The following is an 11,658-nucleotide window of genomic DNA, read 5'->3' as shown; positions in this document are numbered from 1 at the left end:
CGCTTATATTATTCCGGTGACTTTAAAACAGTACTTCTGGTCGTATTTCTAAAACCGGAAGTCCTAGGTCAAATTTTTCACCTTTAGTAACATCCTTTGATTATAAGCATTCATTTGACACCTAATTTGTCATTCTACCTGGTATAATGACGGATGATTTATATTCTCGGTCGGACGGACCGACGGACAGAGAGTTTAGATCAAATTTCTCATCTTCAGTACCATCCTTGGATTATAAAGCTTTCATTTGACATCTCATTTGTCATTTTACCTGGTATAATGACGGAGGAGTTATATTCGCGGTCGGACGGACCGACGGACAGACAGTTTAGGTTAAATTTCTCAAATTTAGTACCATCCTTGGATTATAAGCTTTCATTTGACACCTCATTTGTCATCCTACCTAGTATAATGACGGAGGAGTTGTGATCACAGACAGACAGAGAGATAGACAGAGGGACAGACGGACGTGAATAATTCAAAGTTTTCACATTTTTTCAAAATTTGGTTAAAACAAAAAATACAATCTTTAAAATCTGATATGTAAACTCATACGGTTAAAATCATTAAATACAGCCACTTATCCTTCATTTGCAAATCTCTCAATAAATTAATGAGATCCTCTATAAACCAAACGACCGAAAGCCACCACTTACCGTCGGCGCTATTTTCCAACTGATATTTAGTATTTAGTACTTGACGACACTTTCAACAAGTCTGTTATTGACAAATTCACAAAAGTAGCATACGTTGGACAGAGGGACCGGAATTAAAAAGTTCCCAATGTCATGGTAACCGTTCCGTAACACGTTCCGCCAGTAGCGCCATATTCAGAGAACGAATTCCCCACATTTTGCGGAAGCCCACTTTTTCATCTCCGGAATGCGACAAATGGTTCGGCAATGCTCTGACGTCAAAAATCTTGAATGACGTAATCGTATTTTTGTAGTAAACAAACTATATGATGTAGTGTTTTATTCTGTCAAGTGTCAACTGTCAAACTCAAATTATAAAGTTTACAACGAGCCGTTAAATAAGTTGCGGTTAAAACTCGCCCTGATGGAATACAATGTTGCCTAATTTACTGTTCCGTTCCGTCACAAATCGTCTGTCATTCAAGTCATTCTGCCAAAAACAAATTTGTTTGGTTTTGTTTTCAAAATTGTTGAAGTTCTATTTTCTATTTGGTTCTATTTTTTAGTCATGAAGTTAAGTACATTAAGTAGTATCGTGGGATATTTGAAGTTCTTGGGTACTGAAAATTCAAGAAGTTTTAGAAGGAAAACAAGTTTTAAACTCTGGTCATCTTATTTTGGCTGGAAAAATAGAGGAAAGTTCTGAGCATACCATCAAAATATATGGTTTATTCATTCAGTAAGGTGCAATCCCCACGAAATTAAAGGAACCCTATCTTTCACAAATGGCATGAGCATTAGCCAAATGTTATGTTCTTGTAAAGCAGAAAATAGTGGAAAATGTAAACATGTCTACTCTTGCTAAATGTAAGTATAAGGTATGTAAAGTTCCAAAAATAAATGCAATCATGAAAGGAATATTTTTGATTTTACATTGATATTGTTTTAGGGAAGATGTGAAATTAATGGAACATTCAGTACATGAGTGGAAAAAAATGTTAACAAATTGGCAAATGAAGACCATTTTTAATTGATCTAAACATTTATAGAAACAAAGTATATGGTTAATATAAAATATTACCTGCCTGAAGTAACTTGGTGTACAAATCAATAGTAACCATAATTTTTATTCCCAGGGCCACTGAGAAACAATGTGCATTTCATTTCTAAGTGTTCTAAGGAAAGATCTCATAAGAATAAATAGATCTGTACAATGAAGATTAACCTAATCTGTTTAACCATTGAAATTATTGTATTGTTATAAAAATAATAAATCTCCATTTCATATTATGTACACTTACATACATTAGCCTGGAATTTCATTGTGTCTACAGTAGTGGCCATAGTCACAAACCTACCCTAGTCTACGGAGGTACTGTCTTTCGCAGATGTGGTAATACCGGGTTTGATACATTATTGCTAAATAAAGTTTGTGAATAGTAACTTTTCACAAAATAGACAGTTTTAATAGTTTTCACTGTACTTAAATCTTTTTTACATTCAGTGGTAATAACATTATATTTTGTTTTGGTATTTAAATTTACCTAAATATTTACAGAAATATGCTATACTAAATTCAAGATGCAGTAGAAATAAACAAACCAAAACACGTTAAATGCTACTATGAACACTCCCAAATCATAATTTACAATGTACAGTAGACTCTCATAAGTTCGGCCTCGGTTAGTTCGGTCTCCTCTTAGTCCGGCCGGCTCTCTGAGCATTAGTCACACACTTTGCACATCAAAAATCATTAGAAAAGAAAATTCAGAAAAAAATTACTGACTTTTTTTAAGTGTTTAAGAAGCCAAACCACCAATGTGCAATATTTTTAAATTTTATTAGGCCTAGAGTTCTGTAAGTATTGCTTTATAGTATTTTTGTAACGGTCTATCTTTTCAAATGTGTTAAATATGTCAGAGTATTCCTCTGTGTTGTCTTCTACTTAATGTACAAGTGTTTTGTTTTTGCTAGATCCATACAAACAATAAATGGGCATTTTTTAGATAAGCATCGGTTAGTTCGGCCACTTTTAAGTTCGGCCTAGGGTCCGGTCCCGAGGTGGCCGAACTTAAGGGAGTCTACTGTATATACATTGTAAATCCCAAATCATGATTTCCAAAGTTTATACATTGTAAATTATGATTCGGGAGTGCTCCTAATAGTAGTATATAACTTGTCTTGATTTGTTTATTTCTACTGAATCTTAATTTTAAATTTAGTGTAGATGTATCCATCATAGGACTCTTACTTATAGATGCAATAAAATTATTGCATCATAAAAATATAAAATCATTGCTTTATTTTCATTTTAAATGTTATACTTCCAGTATTGTATGTAGTACCTAGTATTAAAACAGATATTTTTAATTAAAAATATAAGTATCTTATTTTTGTAATGAACAACATTAAATTTACTTCTTGCGGGAGTAGAAAAAAGTTATAGTAAATATTTTTAACTCGTTTAGCTTTTGATGATATTTGCCATACGTTTGTGTAAGACATGTTTAACAAGTAGTCTAAGGGCATATTATTATGCTTTGTTATACAAAATAGACATAAAATTTTGAAACTTTCAGCTTCACTTTTTCATTGTTTCAATATTAAATCCCAAATTTAGACTCTCCACCATTTTCTCATAAAAAAGTATGTTCAGTTTTTACCCCAGGTAGACCGAAACCACCAAAAAATTGATGTTACTAAATGTGTTTCATCAGATACACAAAATAAATGCAACTGATTATGTGCAGATAGTGGTGTCCCTTTTAATTTTTATTCCTAAAAACTTTACTGTTAAACCAAAGTTTTAGTTAAAAAAAAAAAACAAAATGTTTGCTTTCTGTGTGGAGTTACAAAAATAAGTTGAAATGCTATTTAATTTCGTATTATATCCTGGTGATCCTCTGCCATACTAATTTTACATTGTTCTTACATGCAAGCATTTGTAAATTAATTTACCATTAAAGGGCGGCCCAAGGTATATTCATCTTAAATGGGTGGTTGTAGTTTTGTATATTTTATTTTTATTTTAGTTTTGTAATATTTTTAAGAACAAATAAAATAATTATAATTATTCTGAACTGTTGTTTCTTTATCAAACTTCTTTTTTTTTGAAAAAAGTATCAACAAATCCATATATTTTAATTCAATATAAATGTAAATTTTATAGATAGAATTTACATAAAATAAGAATTTTTCATGAATGTTCTTTCAGTTTATCTATTCTTCTTGTCTTTTTTCCTTATGCCTATTACGGTGTCGAATTATGGTCCGTTGTTTCTTTCACCCATTTTTCTACGCTTTTCTGTTTTTGGCTAGGCTTTTCATTTCTTCTTTCGTTTTCCCTCGTACATGTACTATATCCTCTATTTGATCCCTCCAATTCTTTCGAGGATGTCCTCTTCTCCTTTTTGTTGTGTTTCCCATTTCCAGAATTTTCCTGGCCATCCTTTCTGGTTTCATTCTTATGATATGTCCATACCATTCCAGTTGTTTATTTTGGATGTGATATAATATTGGCTCTATTTCTGTTCTTATTCTACCCCATTTTCATTTTCCTGCAATCATTCTTAAGTGTTTCATCTCCATTGCTTCTATTTTTGACCCATGTTTCTTCTGTATTGTCCAATTTTCACTTGCATAGGTTATTACTGGTCTTGTTATTGTATTATGCATCTGCCTTTTCACTTCCATTTGTATGTCTTTATGTCCTAGTATGGGTTTATTTAAGGTATTAAATATTCATGTCGATTTGTTTCCTTCGTTTGCTATTTCAGCGTCTATTTTCCCGTCGTCAGTTATTATACTCCCTACCTAGGTATTCATAGGTTGATACTTTTTTTAATGTTACCTGATTGCACTTTATTTCTCTGTTGTTTAGGCCTTCCTTGTTATTTATCATCATTGTTTTGGTTATCTCTTAAGCTTTCGTTTCATTTTTCTGTATGCCTTACACCTTATTACTATTAATCCATATCATTTGTTCCTTTTTTTGTTCTTCAGTTTTACTACATCCTTCCTGGCTCTTGACATTTGAACACTTCAACAAAAAAAATTATAGACATCAATTTCAATCCTATTCTTTAATTAATGTATGGTATAAATGTTATTTGTAGTGTAAAAACAATCATACAAACAAATATTTGCATATTATACATATAATAATTACATACATTTGAACACATCTAAGATGAACGGAATTATCAATCAGTAGCCTCCGTCCTCCATAAATACTCAAAAAGAAAATATTATTTTTTAAGTCTACTGTCCTTGAGTGACTTACTGAAATTTGAATTGCCCGCCAACAGTGACATTTTTCTCAACCAAAATTTGGCAACACTGTATTCCATCAGGGCGATTTTTAACCGCAGCTGTTAAATACCGCAGGAGACGTTAATTTGTCCAATTCGTTCCTCTATTTGCGCATGTGCAAGCAATGTCATATAAAGGAATCTTTTATTTTGACAATTGACATTAAATATTTTTGTAAATTTGTAAAAAATTATAAAAATAACTTTTAAAATGTGCTGAAATTCTGTATAAAATCTGCTGTTACCTGTAATGTAGATAAAAAGTAAAATAAATCATGGAAAAGAGTAAAACGTTGACTTTAATTAGTATTTTGTCATTTAAAGAACAGAACAACATAGAACATAACTGATAATAATCATCCTGCAATATAGAAGTACATTTAGAAATAAATACTCTATTTTAGGAGTTGTTAAATACTTGTGCATATTATGGGTATATAAAATGGGGAATTTATGGACAATGTATTGCTATCCAGTTCTCAACTACAGCAGTTGAAGTGCTTCCTGCTTCCATTATAAATATTGCTTGTTATTGAAAGATTTGGTATTTTGAAGAGATTTTTCATATTGATATGTGAAATGAGATGCAATGCAAGAAATCTTTTGTTCAAAGAATATCAGCTTTACAAATATTGCAGTTGTTTAGAGAAAACATTGAAATACTGGCAACTGAGCCTGCGGTTATTTAATCGAACAAGCTGTGGCAGTACATTTTTAACCAGGAGAAAATCTAGTGCAAATATATGTGTGTGTGTTTGTTTGTTTTAAAATGTTGCCATTTAAGGCAAATACAGTAAAAATTCCGTTAACCGAAATGTCTTGACAGTTTAAATAATTTTGTCAATAAAAAGTAAATTAAACAGCAATAAAATTAAGGAAATTGAACATGTTTAGAGTGTTTTTTTTAGGAATCTTCTATTTTCTTTTGTGTTTCCCTTCGGCAACGATGTTTTGTAGCTCTATCTCTCCAATACTATGTAATTTGATAAAAGGAGAATACAAAAAACAATGTTATTTTTAACCGAAATTCTTGTTATCCGAAACAGCCTCCCCCTCAATTATTTCGATTAACGGAGGTTTTACTGTAAATGGCTAATGTTGATAATATATTATTTTTCTTGGATTGCAGTTTGTTAATAAATTTATAAATATGTACATACATGATATTGGTGTTTGATTTGAAATGATTTTAAGTATCATTTAAAGTATGTTATATCACATTCCGTTAAAAGAACTTCCACAACTAGCAAAAATGTATGATAAACAAATTGTTTTAAAGGATAAAAATAATAATAAAGGAATTAGCTGTATGGTGGGTTTTTTATAGTACATTTAAATAAACAAATGCTGACGGCATGCAAATGAAAGTGTAATTAATACTTTTGGTTCAAAACTTTATAGATTCTAATACATAAAGGATTAAAATTTAAAAAATAAATACTTAAACCTTTGTCTTATTGTATTAACCTCTTTATATTGTTAATACCATTTGGATTGCATATCAACCAAAGGATAACATGGAACAAACGCCTCCAAATGAAATGCAGGCAGTTGGATCTCAAGTTCAGACAAATGTACTGGCTCCTTGGTAGGACATCCAAATTGTCATTAAATAACAAATTACTACTATACAAAGCCGTGTTGGTCACAACTTTGATTTTATATTATGTTTTTGTTCCTTAGTACCCATTGTTTACTGCTATTTGTTGAATGATGTACAATTCTATCTTGAAGTTATTTATGGCATGGGTATTTCTGTCAGTGTATGTAACATATTATGTAGATTGCCAATAGGATTTTTCAGCCCTTCTCATTTGTTTAGAACTTCTGTTCCTAATGTCGTATATTAATATTATACATGGATGATTATAAGAACTATCAACAAGCTCGAAACAAATGAGAAGCGTTGAAAAGTCCTATTTATGTTGTGTTAGGATGGGATGATGAAATGTGTCAGTATTTTGTATTAGATAAAAAAAATAGCAAGTTGCCCGAATCATCATTGTAAATCAAAAACAGGTCTTTTGAGATATTAGACTTTGGCATCCATTTATCCAACGTTGTAATAGGCATCAGGAAAAGAACAAAAAGAAGAGAACAATACTTTGGGCAACTTGCTACTTTTTTTATCTAATACAAAATACTGACACAATTCATCATCCCATCCTAACTATTAGGGTGGCTATTAGAGCCACCTCAGAAAATTTTACTTTTGTTTAATAATGGTATGTAAATTTTTTCTTTATACGGTCCACGTTGCCTTTGAAACTTTAGAAATGGATGGTATGCTTCTGTTGGAGTGATTTAGTGTTAAATAATAAAGTTTTTATTTCTACTATTTTCCTTGGTGAGATGTACAACTAGTGTAATGAACGTGCAATGTTTACTAAATTCCCAAAAAATTGTATAAGACTGTCAGAATATCACTGGAGAGCAATGGAAACTCTCAGAGTTTATTATAACTGTAAACACCAAGAATACAAAATAAGAGGCACACGAGTTGCAAGCTAGCTGGGCAGCACTGATAAACAAAGGCATCTGAGTCACGCATTACCACTATTGTCGGACTATTATTTATTGCATTCATTAAGTGCAACAAGACAGTCAAATGGAAACAAACGCATTAATATATTATACACTTCAATGATATACCCTTTCTCTAAAACATTGAATTTTACTACGTGGCTCTAATAATTTGATCACCCACTGTATGTTACATAGACTGACAGAAATATTCATATCATAAATAACTTCGAGATATAATTATAGAATTGTACGCATCATGCAACAAATATATATGTAGCAGTAAACAATGGGTACAAGGAACAAACAATTAACAGAATCGAAAATCAAAAACTGCATAAAAAAGCCTTGAAATTAGTCTTCCCATTATCATAGAAAAACCCAGTACCTATCTTCTTCTCTATCACAGGTAAGATATCAACAAATATGTAGCCAAACACATAAAAAGAAAGGAATAACGCCAGCTTTCAGAACTAACAACTTACAAATATTTTTAAAAATCTTGTGGGAAGATTGAAAACAAAAGTTTTGTTTATTGTTAGACATGAATTTCCAACCATCAAATCCGTTAATTCTTTTCATTACACTTTAAGCACACTACACTCTAAAATAAATTTGTAGTAAAGTGTACAATCTGATAAAATAATACCGTCTTTTCCGTTGGCATCGGTCCATTTTAATTCGTATCTAATTATCCAATATATTTGAAAATATCATTTAACCTAACCTATTTTTTATAGTTTAGACTTGCCTTATCTTTTTCTCTAAAAGATATAAATAATTATAGATAAATAATTTAATTGAAATCTACACTAACATTTGTTTAAAAGCACATTTAGATATTATGAATACTTTGTTAAAGAAAGAATAATCTATAATAATGTTAAAATATACTACTAGTTAAAGAAAGAATAATCTTTTTTTTAGCCGTAATAGGTCCACTGCACATTATTTAAATTTTGGCACGAAATTCAATATGACATTGCCTGCACATGCGCAAATAAAGGAACGAATTGGACAAATTAACGTCTCCTAAATACCGCTATGAATTCCACGATTTTATTGGTTAGAACTACCCACGTGATATCTGTGTTCGTATTGGTCAGAGTGACAATTGGTGACAATCAGCTGTTAGACATCATTATAATTAGATGGAATTTTTATTTTGATGTAAATAAATATTTATTACTGATAATTTGTATAAGCAAAATTATTGTACTGCACTGCACCTACAGTAACTCACAGCCTCAATTCTGAAATGATACAGTCGCTACTCAATAAAACTGTAGCTTGTGTCAGTGACTCAATATTAGAAAAAAATTACATACTGAAAGTAAGTTACTAACTAAAAATCCTCTAAAAAACTAAAAAGTCCTCTAAAATAGCATAAGCTATGTTTTGGGTTTCAGATATACCATACTTAAATAACAATAATCCTTTAATTATTTTGTGTATGATTTTGATATCAGCTAAAATTAATAAAGAAAACAAAACTCCTTGTTGCTTATTTCTTTGGCTGATAGATTTATTTCTTGAAGTTCAGCTATGTCGATTATTATTTTGTAATATCTGTCTAATTGTTTCAGGATTACATCTTTTTCCAATCTGTCTTTCCACCTCATCTCTCAATTTTGGTGCACTTTTTTGGGATTTTTTGCTATTTCTCTGACAATACATCTTATTATTCGTCCGCTATAACTTTTCCCATGCGTCACGATTCATTTTCAAGCAAAATAAGTCAAAACATTAAGGTGAAACGAATGTTGATGTGTATATTTATACATTTTGTATACTGTATACTATATACTACACACATCGGCGTACGTTTCACTTTATGTTTTGGCTTAATTTATTTGAAAATGAATCGTGACACATGGGAAAAGTTGTAGCAGACGAATTATAGCTATTAGGACTTTGGAGACTGCTGCTCTGAAAAGTTCGTTTGATGTACATCCGTACAGTGTATAGCATCTCCCTATGCTTCATTTTCCTTGAATCCTTCCCTGCATAATGAGTTGGAGCAAATTGTGTTGGCCCATACATGGCAACATTTTTCATACGAATTTCTAGTTACATACAACCTATCTTTTCATGTCGTAAGGCCAAACCCAGTTATACCAGGAAATTGTCTCAGGCCATAGCATTATTCTCTACATATAAAAACTTAAGAAAGTGTGTCCTTTTAGGTGACACAACAAGCCATGTGTATCTTTTTCGGTACACAGTGTTGAGGACAGTGTGTATCTAAAAGAATACACTGGCGCTGGGAGTGTTAATTATTGCATATTTGAAACCCAAAACATAGCTTAAGCTATTTTAGAAGACTCATACTAACTTACCTACTTTCAGTATGTAAGTTTTTTCTAATAAATATTGAGCCACTGACACAAGCTAGCTTTATTGAGTAGCGACTTCATCATTTAAGCTGTGAGCCCCTGTATATGTTTATCAATCGTGGCCTAGCTACACATTAAAATTGTTTCGTTGATCATTCCCTGCTTTGCTTTCTTCAGCGTTCACACTGATTTTTGTACAGCAGCTTTTGTAGCCAATAGTTACTCTTGTTTGTTTTCTAGATTTTTCCTAATCAGGACTTGATTTCTTTTTGGTTAGTTACTGTCTCCCTTCTCCAATAGAGAGAGAGTTTGGGGCTTATTATTCGTTAAAGTGTTGGAATGCTTGTGGGTTTTGATATATGTACATACTACCACAACTCTCAATACAAAATTTGATCAAACTAAACTGATACTGTGACCACTAGATTTTTATAATTTGAACAAACTGCAGTTGTGGCGTCACTTCCTGAGTTTGCTCAAACTGTGATCAAATTATTTGATAGTGAAACCACGACTTTAAGGATTTAAGTAACATCAATTTAATTTGCAATAAAAAAGATCATGAAGATTTGAGGATGCTTGTAAATAGGGCTTTTCATCGATTGTCATTTGTTTCGAGCTTCTGTCATATGTTGTATAATCTGTGTATAATATTAATATACACGGATTATACGACATATGACCGAAGCTCGAAACAAATGACTGTGAATGAAAAGCCCTATACATACACCCGATTTAGATAATTTAAGTGACAGAAATTTTTAGATTGTCTTGTCAAATATACCTACATGCAACAAAAAATTGAATCAAAATTTGCATAAAAAAAATTGAAGTGTTTTAAAAGTTTCAATATGTAAAAACATTGAACCGCAGAAACGGATTTTCTCCACAAAAAAACAAAAATCGTAGCAACATATTAATAAGTGATACATACGTTTAAAAATCCAAATGTAAATGAAATATGAAATTTCAGACATTTTAAAAGGACACAAGACACAACATGCCCTATATTTCACAAAATGCCGAAGAAAATCATAATTATATAATATAACATATAATTTCCCCTAAATTACTTTTCCCCATATCCAGTATATTTACTTTTATGTAAATTATCTGTTTTTAATTTTCATGCATTTATAATTTAATTTATAAGATCTATTCTAGTGCTGCTGTGTTTGTATTGAACAACTGAAATAAATTAAAATAATATTATTACTATACAATAATAATTGTTTATATTTTTTATGAAATAAAAGAAATATTTTATGAGACTAGGTACAGTCTAGAAAGCAGACTAGTAGAAACGAATAAATAGTGTTTTTTTAATCAATACTGTTTTTCAATATTGATTTTCTACCACACTTTTATTTCTATCACAAAAATTGTCAATTGTAAGATAAACAAGAAATAGTTATCCGTTATCCTCGGTCAGCAGAAGACTACAGTAAATCTAACATCGTGCCCAACCAATCACAGCAAACGAATGATAGTGACACAGAACAGAAAGTAGTAGAATGACTAGGTTTTCTGTGATTGGTCGGTGGGTCTGTCTTTAATTTAAAATTTGGCGGGTTTTATATTTATTAAAATTTAAATTGTGTACTGGTAATAAATGGATATTCGCATTTTAGGTTAAAGCTGTCTTACAGTTTTATTAAAAGTGTAAATATTTTTCCTTTTTGCCGTTTTTATTATGTCCAGGTATTATTGCTTTAATTTTTGGATTAGGTAATTTTTTAATTCTCATATTACTTATATTATTCCTAGAACTTTATAATCTTAATTATTCTTTCCCCACGTGGGGTTTAAACTATCTTTTGTGAATTTTTGGCTATCGAAGATATTGTTCGTCCG

The 11,658-nt window shown here is 30.9% G+C and overlaps 1 long non-coding RNA gene across 1 annotated transcript; it reads left to right on the top strand.

Annotated features, from left to right (window-relative positions):
* Positions 1-1,154: 1,154 nt before the first annotated feature.
* On the top strand, positions 1,155-3,715 carry LOC114330683 (uncharacterized). Its single transcript, XR_003652516.2, has 2 exons — positions 1,155-1,513; positions 1,585-3,715. It is a non-coding gene; the product is annotated as an uncharacterized LOC114330683 (long non-coding RNA).
* Positions 3,716-11,658: the final 7,943 nt, after the last annotated feature.

The sequence above is a fragment of the Diabrotica virgifera genome, chromosome 6, assembly GCF_917563875.1.
Source record: "Diabrotica virgifera virgifera chromosome 6, PGI_DIABVI_V3a".
Taxonomy (NCBI): domain Eukaryota; kingdom Metazoa; phylum Arthropoda; class Insecta; order Coleoptera; family Chrysomelidae; genus Diabrotica; species Diabrotica virgifera.
Note: the sequence above shows the minus strand (reverse complement) of the source record. Positions and strands in the feature narration are given on the sequence as shown.